Source organism: Xenopus laevis, chromosome 9_10S, assembly GCF_017654675.1.
Source record: "Xenopus laevis strain J_2021 chromosome 9_10S, Xenopus_laevis_v10.1, whole genome shotgun sequence".
Classification (NCBI taxonomy): domain Eukaryota; kingdom Metazoa; phylum Chordata; class Amphibia; order Anura; family Pipidae; genus Xenopus; species Xenopus laevis.
Window position 1 is genome coordinate 20,866,004 of NC_054388.1, and position 16,327 is coordinate 20,882,330.

Genomic DNA, 16,327 nt, shown 5'->3' on the forward strand with positions numbered 1-16,327 from the left:
ACCCCACTCCAGACAGACAGGGACAGAGAGGAGGCAACAGAGGAGGAAGATGGAGGGGAGGTGGGGGCGGAAGCAACAAAGGGGGGGGGGAGATCGGCAGGTAGGAGATCAGCAGAGGGGAGGGGACAGAGGGTGAAAACTAAAGCGGCCTGGGAAAATTGAATAGGGGTAGGCAGGTTGTGCCCCAGGCAGGTGCCTCTTCTGCCTACCCCTAGTTCCGGCCCTGGACTGCCACTCAGAATGGAGCAAGGCTGGTGGCTGTTTTTACTGTATCACTATCTTTCTGACTGTTCCCTATTGTGCACACAAATTTTGAGAAACCACATAATTTTGATATGCACACACCAATTTTTAAAAAAGTGCACACACAATTCTGAAAAGTGTGCACAAAATATTTTCTTTTCATTGTTCCTGATCCTTTGACCCTGGTGTATCAAGGAGAGCAGATACAGTAGGCATTCTACCCAGATCTCACCCTATCTAACCTTGAAGGGGAGCCCCGCTGTTTCTTATTCAGGTTCACCAGGGAGACCAGTCCCACAGTATGGACTGTAAGTGCTCATATGCATGGGTATTTATGCATTAGTGATATATTATGCCAATTTGTGAATAGGTTGTGAACATAAAAACCTGTGAATTGCAAATAAAATTACCTTAATAGATTTGTTCTTTTGTTTTCTAAACATAGCATATACATTTTTTCTACTGCTTGATGCCTGCCAAGGGTGTCAGTCCTATCCTTTTGTGGTTCCACCATAAGTTTACATTCAGTGATAGCTATAGCTAATTGTTGTATCAGGGGGTCTAGTCAGACAATGCAATTGCAGATTTTTTTTATGCTCATATGCACTTATACATTTGATAGTGTCCAGAATTGTACATGCATGTGCACGCTCTGTGTGGGCTTCAGTAAACTTCCCTTTTCAGCCGAGGTGCTGTAATCTATGTTCTTCTTACTGTGGAATAAACAGAATTTCCACTGCCTAGTGCTATTACACAACTCTTAAAAGGATACTGTCATGGGAAAAAAATTTTTTTCCAAAATGAATCAGTTAATAGTGCTGCTCCAGTAGAATTCTGCACTGAAATCCATTTCTCAAAAGAGCAAACAGATTTTTTTATATTCAATTTTGAAATCTGACATGGGGCTAGACATATTGTCAATTTCCCAGCTGCCCCTGGTCATGTGACTTGTGCTCTGATAAATTTCAATCACTCTTTACTGCTGTACTACAAGTTAGAGTGATATCACCCCCCTCCCTTTTTCGCCCCAGCAGCCAAACAAAAGAACAATGGGAAGGTAACCAGATAGCAGTTCCCTAACACAAGATAGCAGCTGCCTGGCAGATCTAAGAACAGCACTCAATAGTAAAAACCCATGTCACACTGAGACACATTCAGTTACATTGAGAAGGAAAAACAGCAGCCTGCCAGAAAGCATTTCTCTCCTAAAGTGCAGGCACAAGTCACATGACCGGGGGCAGCTGGGAAATTGACAATATGTCTAGCCCCATGTCAAATTTCAAAATTGAATATAAAAAAATTTGTTTGCTCTTTTGAGGAATGGATTTCAGTGCAGAATTCTGCTGGAGTAGCACTATTAACTGATGCGTTTTGAAAAAAACATGTTTTCCGATGACAGGATCCCTTTAAGGATGATTGATGTTGTTATATAATTTTTCTGTGTATAAGTTATGTTATCTGTTCTGGCTTTTCATAAACACACTACTTCACATAAATATTAGGCACAAATATCAATACATTGATTAGGGGAATTAATCATTATTTCAACAGTAAATTGGTATAATTAAAGGAGAAGGAAAGCTACTGAAGCAGCTTATTGCCAATAGATTAGCTACAATAGTGCAAGCTATAACACTATATTTATTCTGTAGAATGCTTTACCATACTTGAGTAAACATCTCTTGAAGTGTTCTCTGTTTGTCTAGGATAGCAGCTGCCATATTGACATGGTGTGGCATCACTTCCTGCCTGAGTCTCTCCCTGCTCGCTCATAGCTCAGGGCTCAGATTACAGCAGGGAGGGGAGGAATGAGGGGGAGAGGAGCAAACTGAGCATGCTCAAGGCTGTGCCCTGGAGGTTTAAGCTGAAGGCAGGAAGTCTGATACAGAAGTCCATGTGTACACAATAGAAGGAAAGAAATGTCGTGTTTCTTTTAACAGAGGACTCAGAGCAGCATTACTTTGAGGGTTTACTGGTGTATTTATATAGACCTTTCTAATAAAGCTTAATAATTTTAGCCTTCCTTCTCCTTTAAGTGTTCAGTTGTATATGAGAATGTGAAACACAGTTCAGCAGAGATTATCTGGAGAACAGTTGTTAAATCCACATTGCATCAGCTCATTTTCTTGTTTTGTCTAATTGAAACTAGACAAGGACACAAAATCAAGGCCAAGGATCCTGCCAGTCTGCCCTTATGTCTCACAGACTGGGGATAATCCTGCTGTTAGAATTTTATGCAAATTACACATATTTCACTTACACTTTACTTGGGCCCAGGTACAGATTTGCTCCCAGAACCCCAGTCTCTGTATGACACCCTTTCACATTCTATCCTCCATCCCTTCTCTTCTTTGTATCACAGTGTCTCCGACTGGGTCCAGTTCAGTTGCACCTCCTGCACCCCTGGTAGTTATGCCACTCTTATTGAAACAAGCAGCCATAACTAGGGTTACCACAAAAAAATACAGCTCTATATTTATATATTATCTCCAATTAATAACATTGCCATCAATAATCTTTATAGGCCTGACCTAGCAGGATGTGCAGCAGTAGGGAAACAATAGAGTGTATAACTGTAGAGTAAATATAGTGTCAATTATAAGTATATCATGAAGTGACAAAATTACCCTGATCACACAGTATGAACTGCAATATTTGGTAGCAGCATTATCATAATACCTGGAAAAATGGCAGAGGAAGCAAGGTTCTTACCCTGCCTAATGGCAGATGGATCCTGTCTGGGGTAGATATGAAACATACCCATATGAGAACTATATTACCTGAGAAAAAGGTAGGTCAGGTCTGGCCATCTGCTTAATTAGTTAAACCCTGATACAATTACACCAATGATATGCATAGTATAGGAATATTTTAACTAGTAATTGTGTGGATTATTTACATTGCAATCCATTCATTACATATGTATGTCAATTCAATAGTGCGTTGTATGAAACATACTGGGGCTCATTTATCAACACTGGGCAAATTTGCCCATGGGCAGTAACCCATGGCAACCAATCAGATTGCTGCATTCATTGTTCTACTTGCAGCTGATCACTGATTGGTTGCTGTAGGTAACTGTCCATGGGCAAATTTGTCCAGTGTTGTTAAATGAGCCCCACTGTATTATCTATTACCAGACAGTCATATTATAGGATGAGATAATCTCTAACTAACCTATTTATTTGTAAGTGCACATTTTCTACGGATTCCTTCCTCCAAGCTGGCTTTTCTGCTTTAGCTCTGTTAAGGCCATTGTGGGAGGAGTAAAGGCAGGGATGCAGGGATTTGCACTTCCACAATAATGTTTCAAATGACTATTACATTTTAGCCAGAACAATCAGTGTATATCAGGAGTGCCCATACTTTACTAATGCGAGGTCTACTTTTAGAGATATTGTCCCATTATGATCTATATCCATAAAAGTATTGTTAGCACTCCATGAAAAAAAATACTTAAATATTGATTTATGAGGAAATGTATATTGTTATATTTAAACATCTATTTAATATGTAACTTTAATGTAATAAATATCTGAATGAAAAGCATGAAACAGGAAGTTGATTTAGAAAAGCTGTTTTCTGACAGTGTCTTGAGATCTACTGATCACCAGCTAAAGGTCTACTGGGTAGATCTACCTTTTGGACACCCCTGGTGTATATAATATAACAGTGACACAAAATAATCAGGAACAGTCTAAGCTCAGAAATCTCTGGGTTTATGGCACAATATTGTTACTACATTTTCTGTGACAGTTGCTTTTATGTGATGAATGCCCGGAACCCTATTAACCACCAAGGGCTCTTATACACCAGTTTTTGCTGAATTGACACATGGCCCATTTTAGCAACATTGTGTGTTTGTTGCTTTTCTTAAATTTCTTCTTCATTGTGGTTAATAGGAATGACTGCTCTCATGTCGCATAGGGGTAACTGTTACATTCTTTATTGTCATGTGCCTACTGTACCGCACTAAACTGCCAAACTCAGATGGAACACTGCTTGTTACTTCTTGTCTGTGTTTAGCAGTTCAGTGGATATAGCACAATAACGCATATATGGGTTCTTTTAAAGGGGTTATTCACCTTCCTTCAAACACATTTTCAGTTCAGTTGATTTCAGATAGATCACCAGAAAGACTTTTTCCAATTACTTCCTATTCTCTATTTGTAACCATTTTTCTAATAATGTGTTAAGTCGGGTTACTGACTTTTTAATGGTTTTAAATTGATACATGTAGTTGATACTATTCTTCTGACTCTTTCCAGCTTTCAAACGGGGGTCACTGACCCCATCTAAAAACGAATGCCCTTCAAATCTATACATTTTATAGTTATTGCTACTTTTTATTACTCATCTTTCTATTCAGGCACTCTCTTATTAATATTCCAGTCTCTTATTCAAATCAATGCATGGTAGCTAGGGTAATTTGGACCCTAGCAACCAGATGAAACGATAAACTGTAGAGCTGCTGAATAAAAAGCTAAATAACTCAAAAACTACAAAGAATAAAAACTGAAAACTAATTGCAAATTGTCTCAGAATATCATTCTCTACATCATACTAAAAATTAACTCAAAGGTGAACAACCCCTTTAAGTCTATCAAAGATTTTCAAATTAGACATGTCAATGACACTCTTCTTCACTTCACTATATCTGAATGATCTGTAAATACGCATGGAAGTGTGTACTTAATTGTGTGCATGTACTATGTGCTTGTAAATATGAACTCACCCTTCCTCCCAAATCCCTTCTATATTTCTACCTAAAACCACCTTTCTCCCCCTGTCTACCCCTCCCCAGCCTTGTTTTATTCCCTTATATAACTTCATTCTTTCTACCAGGTCCAGCTTGAGATTTTAAATAGGCCCTGGAATTTTAGATACACAAAGGCCCAAACCACCCAACAAGGGCCCAATAAATAGTGACTGCCTATGACATGTTACAGCAGCCCTCTGGCATTTACCAGAATCTACAATTTCCAATTTGGAATGGCTTTCTACATACACATATATATAAGTACACTTCCCAGCCTCCACCCACCTCTTTCAATTATTTACCCATCTGTACATTATAGAACCTGAATAGTTAATGACTTTTATTTCGAGATGACTTCTGGGGTAGGTAAAGGTGGGGGCAGGAGTGAATTTGTGATCACTATCTCAGATACACATTGTGGTCAGCTTTATCAGGAGCCAATTAATCTGCCATATTTTTGGAGTGTGAGGAAACTGGAATACCCAGAGGTACAGAATATTTAACTTGAGTGTGCGCTATAGCATAGGACACAATGTACACTGAACGACAAGCAATTGTAGGTTACATTACTATTTATTGGGTCCAAAAGCCTTCTAAAAGAATATGCACAAATCTCCAATTTGTGGAAAGGCCCTTTTTTCAATAGACTTCATTTTATTAAATATTTACATTTTTTTTAAAAAAAATTATTTTTCTTTGTAATAATAAAACAGTACCTTGTACTTGATCCAAACTAAGATATAATTAATCCTTATTGAAAGTAAAATCAGTCAATTTGGTTTATTTAATGTTTACATGATTTTCTAATAGACTAAAGCTGGCCATAGACGCAAAGATCCGATCGTTTGAATCCTTGAACGATCCAGCTTCCCCATCTCCCGAGCTGCCATTAAGCATTCAGATCAAATAAAGTAGAAAAGAACAGATCAGCCAATGTTCTGCCCCTGACAGCAATCGTACGAAAGTTATGTCTGATAAAAGCTACTGACTGTCTCCCACTGAAAATCGTACGATTGGCAATACATGCAGAGATATTATCAGCAGCCAACTGAAATTTTCGAACCTGTCCGATCGACCAAACGTCCGAACTTCGCCGGACGAAAAATGTCGGGACTCTCCACACACGGTCTGAACGATCGGATCTTTGCGTCTATGGCCAGGTTTAGGGTCTGGCCACACGAGCAGATTTGGTGAGATTAGTCGCCCCAGTGACAAATCTCCTCTTCTTCAGGGTGACAATCTCCCCAAACTACCTTCCCCCTGCCCTTCGCCGGCTAAAATGAAAATCGCTTGTAGCAATGCACACGCAGCGCTTCATTTTCCGAAGGCTCGAAGTTTCCTCAGACTTAAGGTATGAAGATTCCGATTAGGGAAATATTCGTTATCTGTAAAACCCTAGGTCCCAAGCATTCTTGATAACAGGACCCATACCTGTATATATGTGTATACAAGTAAAGTTAGATAATAGTAAGTGGTGCGCTATGACCCAACTTTGTAGTTGTTGAGAATGTGATAGGGACGGCCAGATCTTTTCCTGAAGAGATACTGACCAGATATTGAAGCAACCTAATAAGGATGAAGCTGCCAAAGACTGCCCTGTCACAATGATTTGCACATCTCCCTGCAAAGTCTGTGGCCATTAATGGCAGGATTCATCCTGGGAGGGGTGGGAGAGCATTGTGGCAATGCAGTCATGTGTGTAAAAAAATCTGATGTGTTAGTGTGATTAGGCTCTGGATTTTCAGTATGACTACTCCGGAGGGAATGTATTCATTTAGAAATGACAGAATTTATTGGACCAGCTGCAGTGCCTAGAATTAAATTAATTAAAATATTTTGCAGTAATTAAGGTGGATTTGTTCATGAACGGATTTGTTCATGAAGTTGTTTCTTACATAAAGTGACTCTTTAGAACTAGCCATAAATTTGCATATTTGAAAATAACAACGTGTCGATAAGTTTGCATTTTGATATTTTCTTATCTCAGTCACTCATCTGATGCAACTTGCAGTGCGGCAGTAAAGAATTTATCAGACACATGACTAGGGACATCTGAGAAACTGGCAATATGTCTAGCCCCATCCCAGATTTCAAAATTAAATATCAATAAAATCGGTATGCTCTTTTGAAAAATGGATTTTAGTGCAGAAGTCTGCTGGAGCAGCACTATTAACGGATGCATTTTTAAAAAAAACATGTTTTCCCATGACAGTATCCCTTTAACCATGTGCCGCCTTTGATTGACAGGACAAGTGCACCTTTCAAGTCCATGTGATAGTAACATTCCTGCCGAAAAGTCCATTGTGTTAGTCCAATAATTTCCTGTTGGAGCAAATTCAACCACACGCACGAGACATTGCCAATGGTCTATCTAAGTTAAACAGAAAGACACTGCAAAAAGTAGCCTGTCTAAAGACAGACAGTATGTATGGCTACACTTACCTTTGTAGTTTCATTTTCTGTATGTGTAACTTGCATAAAACAAGGATTTATTAGAAACCTATTACAGGAAACATTTCTTACTAAGTGTATCATTAAAGGAGAACTAAATCCTAAAAATTAATATGGCTAAAAATTCCATATTTTATATATTGAACTTATTGCACCAGCCTAAAGTTTCAGCTTCTCAATCGCAGCAATGATCCACAACTTTAAACTTGTCACAGGGGGTCACCTCCTATTGGAAAGTGTCTGCGACACTCACATGCTCAGTGGGCAGCTGTTGAGAAGCTAAGCTTAGTGGTCTTTGCAAATGATCAAGCAGAAAATGAGGTTTGTCTGTAATATATAGTGAATAAAGTACCCCCTCTTGTAAAATATAAGGATATTATTAGTTACTGAGGCGTTTCATGACCATATAAAAACACGAGGCCGAAGGCCGAGTGTTTTTATACAGGTCATGGAACTCCGAGGTAACTTCTAATATCCTCATATTTTACAACTGGGGGGTACTTTATTTATTATAATACACAAATTTTAGTGAGTCATGTGACAGAAATGACATCACTACTCACCGTTTATAACTGATGACATCACTACTCACCGTTTATAAGGATATAATTTACAGGATATTCATGGCTTTTGTGTATTATAAGTGGATGCTACAAGGCTGATTATTACATTCTGATGCGAGTAGCACTGGTTTCTGTGCTGCCATGTAGTAATTATCTGTATTAATTGGCAAAGTATGTATGTATGCAGTGTTGGACTGGCCCAGCCCTCATGGGCCCCTGCAGGGCCAGACCCCCTCTCCCGATCTCAAGGACCCAAAGCAAAAAAAACTGCGGCGCCGCACGGCTCCACACGCGAATGCGCGCCGCTCGTCTCCTTGCGCACATGCGCGCTGTGCGACTCCACATCGCTCCTTGCGCATGCGTGCCCTGCTGCTCTGTACGCACATGTGCGCACGTTGCAGATGGAGGACTGGGGGTCCGGAGGGGGGCCCTGGACAGCAGTCCCAGTGGGCCCTGTGCCCCCCAGTATGTACATACGTGCTGTATATTTTGAGTCGGCCCCTAAGCTCAGTAAGTAACAGCAGCATAGAGCATGTGCACTGAATCAGCAGAAAAGAAGATGGAGAGCCACTGGGGCACCTTCAGAGGCACAGATCTGTATTGCTGTGTTTGTCTTGGGCTGGTACAGAAGGCCAAAACACAATGTACAACATTTCTAGCCTACTTTAGCTAAGCTTTACTTCTCCTTTATATGCTTTTGGTTGCATCTGAACACCTTATACATTTGTTTTCTTTTTGTAGCATCATCTTGGTTCTATCTGCACCTCTAGGGTGCGGTTCAACATTAGCCAAAACTCTGCATCTTAATTGTAAATATGATGCGTGGCTTCAAAGAAATGTTTAGCTAATAGAGATTCATTAGGTTTTTTTTGATCAAAAGTCGTACCCTTTGTGTTCACCTGTATGAACCCATACTGGCCTTGATGTTGGCCCACATATGCTTACCCACAAGGGCATTTAATTAGGTGTATTGCATATGTAGTTTCACACGTAGCATACATTTTTACTGGAATATCAAAGCCTTTGAAGGGGAGGTTCACTTTTTACATAACCCACAGTATAGGCAGGGAAAGGTTCCCATTTTTGGTTTACTTGGGAACTTTGGTGATTTATTTTTAGTTTTAAGGTCAGAACTGCATAAGTTGTCCTTTAGTGACCTCTTTTGTATGAAAAAAGGGGGTCCTCCTTGAATAAGTGTCCATACGTTATATCATTTTGTAGACTGACAGTATTTTGAATAGGTGAACACAAAGGGTACATAAGGAATTTGATCCAAAAGAAAACCTAATACATCTCTGAAGTCCCGCAGCCTACTGCTGAATAGTAACTGTAAAATACAGTGGCTGAGCGTAGAGGGGTAGCTTTTTCTTACCTGTTTGCTGCATGTGGGAATTGGGTAGAAGGGGGGACAAGTGAGGTGGGGACAAGTGAAATCAACTCCTTCCTGCACTCCCCTAAATGCAGGCAGTGTCGGACTGAGATGCCAGGTGCCCACCAGAAAACCTTAGACCGTGGGCCCACTTTCCAAACTATTATTCCTCCTCTCCTCACTCAACCTCTTTAATCTGCTAGTCTTTTATAGTTAATTACTCTATTCTTCCATTATTATGCATTTTTTCCCCATAAAGAAATAGGGAATGACCATGAAATTGGCCAAATGGTTAGAAGAAATAGGACCCACTGACACCTGGGCCCACCAGGAGTTTTCCTGGTATCCCTGTGGGCCAGTCCGACACTGAATGCAGGGCCCTAAGAACGTATCTACATCAGTTTTAATTAGCAAGTCAGTCCTCTGCTATTTTATTATATTGGTTTTAGTGATAGCGTTAGCAACCCTCTCCTACATTTAAGAAGAACATTAGGCAGTGCTATCCATTACTCTTTTGCACATACAACTATTTAGATAAGTATGTGATTGATAGCTGAAGAATAAAACTGGGTTTTGCGGAAATGAATCCCATCATGCAGCACTATTGACCCTAACATTAGAAAAGGTAACAGAGGGAGAAGGAGCCAGCATCCTTGGGCATTGTCATGACAATACTCCACCATGAGCTCATTCTGGAATGTCTATAACTGGGAATCCTAAACTAAGTTCCAGCAGACAAGTTCTCTGTTTCTCTGGTATCCATTTTTTCCCTCTCTGTAGTTTCCATGTGAAGCCTAAGGAGCTCTCACTAAATACAAATGAAACTGAAGTCTTTCTTATAGTTGGGCCAGTATTATCTCCCTGAGCCACTGCAATCTAATTAAGCTAATTATAGGGAAAAGTACTGCAATTTGCACTCGTTTTCAAGAAGCATACCATCTTCAATGAATTAAGCACCCAACCCCCATCATAGTTGTCAAATCCTGAGGCTAAACAAGTATGGCAGCTGAGTATATTTTCTACTTATCCTGTTAGATGTAAATAAATCAGTTACAGACTTGTATTGTTATTATGCTCATAGAAGGAGCACCTTTAATTATTTCTCAATTGCACTCTCTGGCACCATGCTAATTGTTTGGTGAAGGACTGGGAAAATGTAAAAATTATTGGTTTGTTGCATCTCTAAAAGTGTTTCATTGTGTAAGTTAATTTTAAAGGACAAATAACACCAATGTATGAAAGTGTTTTAAAGGAATGACAATATAATGTAGTGTTGCCTTGCACTGGTCAAACTGGTGTATTTGCATCAGAAAGACTACTATAGTTTATTTAAACGAACTGCTGTGTAGCAATGGGGGCAGCCATTCAAAGCTGAAAATAAGCTGAAATCGCCCCCAAAATGCCTTCCCTCCAGCTAGAATGAAAATCTCCGGCGGGCTAGCACTCGGACAGCTTCATTTTCCAAAGTCGCCCCGAAGTTTCCTCATGAAGCAACTTTGGTCGACACCGGAAAATGAAGTGATCCGAGTGCCATCCCGCCAACGCTTTTTCATTCTAGCCGGTGGAAAGGCAGGGGAAGGCAGTTCAGGGATATTAGTTGCCCCGAAGAAGAGGAAATTTGTCGCTGGGCGACTAATCTCCCCGAATCTGACCGTGTGTCTCTGCCCTAATAAACAGAAAATGGGAAGATTCATTAAGTAAATACTATGCATTCAGGTTTAAAAAAATCTCAGACTCTATCATTATTACCCTAATGATATTGGGGGTAATTTGGCATATATTAGATGTACAGAGCTATATTTATCTGCATAATAGTGATTGTGAGCACTTTGAGCAGAGCCCTCCTTACTTCTTGCCTAGTTATTTTTGTATGTTTGTTTGCTTGTATGTTTATTGTATACACCCATTTATTATACAACACTGTGGAAAATGCTGGCATTTTTATAAATAATGTTAATAATAATAACATAATATCTATATGAATAGGAGCTGCCATGTGCTAAGCTGCTCTGCACACAATATATATACTCATTTTCATGTACAGTATTTAGAATATTGCTAACTGCTTCTGAAATAAACATACAGTACCTCCATTTGAAAGTTGTAAAGAGGGACAAAAACATCAGATGTGCTACCCACTGGGAAATTGGCCATGCCACATTTATGACCACACCCCTTAATTACAGTAGGATTCGGCTGAATCCTTTTGCCCGGCCAAACCAAATACTAATTTGCATATGCAAATTAGGGGCAGGGAGGGAAATTGTATGACTTTTTGTCACAAAACAAGGAAGTGAAAAATATTTTTCATTTCCCAACCCTAATTTGCATATGCAAATTAGTATTCGGATTCAGTTCAGTATTCGGCCGAATCTTATACAAAGGATTCGGGGGTTTTGACCGAATCCAAAATAGTGGATTTGGTGCATCCCTACTAATTACCATATCCATTTTACAAAATTTGGCAGGTTATGAAAGTTTGAACACATTTCTGGGCGATTTTGGGCCACGTTTTATGTGTTAAAGCAGTTTTGCTAATGAAGCTGAAATTGCCCTTTAAGCGGTGCGTTTCACTTCTACCAAGAGACTGGCTTATATTATTAGTTATAATTGTTTCTTTGCTTATCTTAAATTGTTGCAAATGTATCCAAGTGCAGCAGTTCAGTGTTCTGGCCTCTTTTTTTTAATTAAGATTCAGAATCTTTGTATCTTTTTCTGGCGTCAATGCATGAGATCAAATGCATGAGATCAAAGAGAAACTCGGGACTGAGGGCTGTGCTGTTAAAATCAGGACTATCTCACAGAAAATGTGACAGTTGGGATTTACTCAACTACTTTTACAGGGTACTATTGATTATACCTGTAATATTAAAGTATTTTACAGAGAAAAATATTGCAGTAAAGACATACCCTTATGAGAAACCATGTGACAGTTTAGATATAATTACTGGTGTGTTCCAGTTCATATTGTTTTGAGCTTATTTGAAATCTGACTCCACCTAAAGCAGCCTGCATTGTTTACATATCAAACACTTCTGCATTTTGTCAAGCCAGACTTTACTGTATACAAATTTTATCTGAGATGGAAGAGACTCCAATGCACCTAATGAGCACACCACACCTCTGCATCCCCACCCCTGATTTAAACAATGTGTATTGGTTGTTAAAACTGTGGTCTTCAGATGTATATAAGTTGTTGTATCCTTTTACTGTACAAAAGGTGTCAGATAAGATAAAAGGCAAGCTTGGAACTTTGTACCCAAAAGATTTCTGGCCTACCAAAACTCTAATACGCTGGAAATAATTAGCTAGCACTTAAGAAATCTTTATCACTTATATCTTAATTAACATTAAAGGGGCAGTTTACTATAACTTATCTTTTTTGTTTTTAGTGTTCTTAGCAACTTTTCAACTGGTCTTCATATAAATTTTTATTAAATAAAATGTGACCAATTGCAAATTGTCTCAAAATATCACTGTCTATATCAGTGTACCCCAACCAGTGGCTCATGAGCAACATGTTACTCTCCAACCCCTTGGATGTTGCTCCCATTGGCCTCGAAGCAGGTGCTTATTTTTGAATTCCAGGCTTGGAGGCAAAATTTAACTGCATAAAAACCAGGTGTACTGACAAACAGAGACTCCTGTAGGCTGCCAGTCCACATAGGGGATACCAAATGGCCAATTATAGCACTTATTTGGCACCCCAGGAACATTATTCATTCTTCTGTTGCTCCCTTTTTCCTTTTTCATCTGAATGTTGTTTGTGGGTAAAAAAGGTTGGGAACCCCTGGTCTTTATCATAATAAAAGTGAATTCAAAAGTGAACTACCCCTTTATGCTAAACAATTATATATTTATTAAACAGTACATGCTTAGTGGGGCTCATATTGCAGTAAAGCCTATGGAGAATAGCTGTAGACCAGTGATCCCCAACCAGTGGCTTGTGAGCAACATTTTGCTCTCCGACCCCTTGGAGGTTGTTCCCAGTGCCATCAAAGGAGGTGCTTATTTTTAAATACCAGGCTTGAAGGCAAGCTTTTACTCATAAAGAGGATCACCGTACCAGAGGCCACCCCTTTAGACTAGAAGAAAAGAACTTTCATTTGAAGCAACGTAGAGGGTTCTTCACAGTCAGGACAGTGAGGTTGTGGAATGCACTACCGGGTGATGTTGTGATGGCTGATTCAGTTAATGCCTTTAAGAATGGCTTGGATGATTTTTTGGACAGACATAATATCAAAGGCTATTGTGATACTAAACTCTATAGTTAGTATAGGTATGGGTATATAGAATTTTAATTAAAAGTAGGGAGGGGTGTGTGTATGGATGCTGGGTTTTCATTTGGAGGGGTTGAACTTGATGGACTTTGTCTTTTTTCAACCCAATTTAACTATGTAACTATGTTTAGTTGCATAAAAACCATGTGTACTGTTATATATATAATCAGTGGGTGCCCAACTAAATAGTATAGTTTGTACCATGGGAAGCCATTACTACCGGAACAATTTACAATACTAAATGGGATCATGTAGACTAAATTTTCATCCTTACCCATAGTAAATAGCTGTTATTTAATCTATATGCCACTCTTCTGGGAGGTACAATATGGGATACTTTGCTCATGCAGCCGTGTGGTTGGAGAATCTAATCTAATCCACCAGGTCCATGGAGTGATTGTACTGTATATCTAACTGCATCTAAAGCATTTCACCTGCGTTAGGTGCTTGGATTGGCCTGTGTGAGTACAGCACTATTGGGAAGTGGATTGAAAGAAAACTGACCACAGGGGAATGCTGGGTGAAACAGCTGTCAGTAGGAGCCCTTAGTGCCTACTGTGTTTCTGCAAATTCGAGTTAACAATATGATTTCCTAATATAGTGTCCTGCATTGTTTTTTTCATATTCTAATATGGTGAAATAAAACACTTTGTAACGGTAACAAACCTAGAATGAGTTTAAACAGGAGACTTGTCATCTGACAACTGTGAAATATTGTTTCTGGGCCAACAAAAAGCAGCCTTAAATTGGGGGAAGAAAACAATTATTGTTATAGCCTTCGGGCTTTTGTCTGCTGCCGCAGTGAATATCTTTGATATCCCCATGCAAACACGCCAGTACAAATGTAATTAGCTAGTTTACAAGGATGGGGGTTTAGGGCAGACATTATAAATAAGAAATGTCTGACAAGGTGCAGTAGAAGTAGTATACATTTTCCATAATTCAGATATATGTTGTGCTGTTTATACTCCAGCATTTTATGATCTCTCTTATGAAATTTTGGTACGCTTACTCCATAAACTTTCCTAGAGGTATGTAACCCAGGGAAACTAAAGAGCAATTCTATTATAAGTCAGGTTAATTGATTTTTGTTTATTAAAGCTTTAAAGGGCTAATTGACAATCCCCTTGATTTGTGAATGATTTGTTGATTGAAGTTGTGCAAATCAATTTAGTATTTTCAATTCCAGAATAAATATTTTTTAGATATGCTATATAGAGATGAATAGAAATTAGACATTTTAATTTTGCAAATAGATAATTTTATGTTTCACAAAAAAAAACATCTGAGTTCAGGTTACAGTTATTGTCTAATGTAAGTCAGCCAGTCATGAACAAATGGTATGACTAGAGTTTTCTCCAGGAATTGTTGCAGAAGGGCACAGTCTGTACCTAAAGAGCCAGTGAGATCATCTAAATCAGAACTGCATGTTTCTGTGCCGCTGCCATTTTCTGGTCACACATTGACAATTGAGGTTATGAGCTAGGAAGAATACGTATTGTGTTATCACTTCCATTCTTGAATATTTTTAAACACAAGCTGAATCATTAATGGACAGCATTTATATAATGCATATTTGGTCTTGAAAGCCAGTAGCAGTTTTAGATATGACAAGTCTGGCATTGCATTCAAGGTTTAATTAATGACACCATAGAGTGTCCTAAGGGGATACATTCCCATTCAGTGTGTCATGTGAATAACGGAAGTATTACGTACTTGTATATTTAGCACTGTGAAACACAGCAAGATGAATAGCTATGGTGTTAATTCTCAGTGAAATAGTGTTTTTAATTCAGACAGCATCAAATAGCAGCTCAAAAGTAGTATTTAATGTACTGATCAGATTTAAAGAGTAAAGGAGGAACTAAAGGTGGCAATACATGTCCAGATTTGGTTGAGCAAGTTAGCGTACTATATGAACCTATGGCATATGTGCTCGGGTCTGGAAGCCTAACATCATACACAATAATCAATTTTTCAGCACCCCACCATCTAAATCCCAAACTTCTTGCCATAAGCAGGTTGGCAGGTCAATATATATATATAAATCAGTTGTACATTGGGAGTGTATTTGTGCATGTGCCCAATCACAGCCCACACAAGAAACATATTGGAGCTAAAGAAACATGTTGGCACTGTGCTTCCCAGCAAAGTACACTAGACTGGTAACTGTTTTTAGAAGATATGCACCAACCCAAGGCAAACTTGTGCAACCTAGTTAACCTTGCTTCTCCTTGAAAAAGGACAATAAAGGTGGCCATACACGGGCCAATAAAAGCTGCCGACAGGCCGTGTCGGCAGCTTATTGGCCCGTGTATGGTGCCCCCCGACGGGATTCACCGATCGAGATCTGGCCGAAAGTCAGCCAGATCTCGATCGGATGGGACAAAAAATCCTGTCGGATCGCGGTCGCATCTATTCGTTGATGCGGTCCTGCGATCCAACCGCCCGTTAGGATCCGATCGTTGGGCCCTAGGGGGCATATCGGAGGGAGATCTGCTCGTTTGGCGACATCGCCTTAAGAGCCTTGGTCTTCCCAACAGATTTCCAAATCCACCCATATAGTTCCAGCTACGCAGCAAAATAAGTAGTACAGGTGAAAATATATTAAAATGTACTTTTACCTCAATTGGTCATAAATGATTGATAGTTTTGGTAAGAA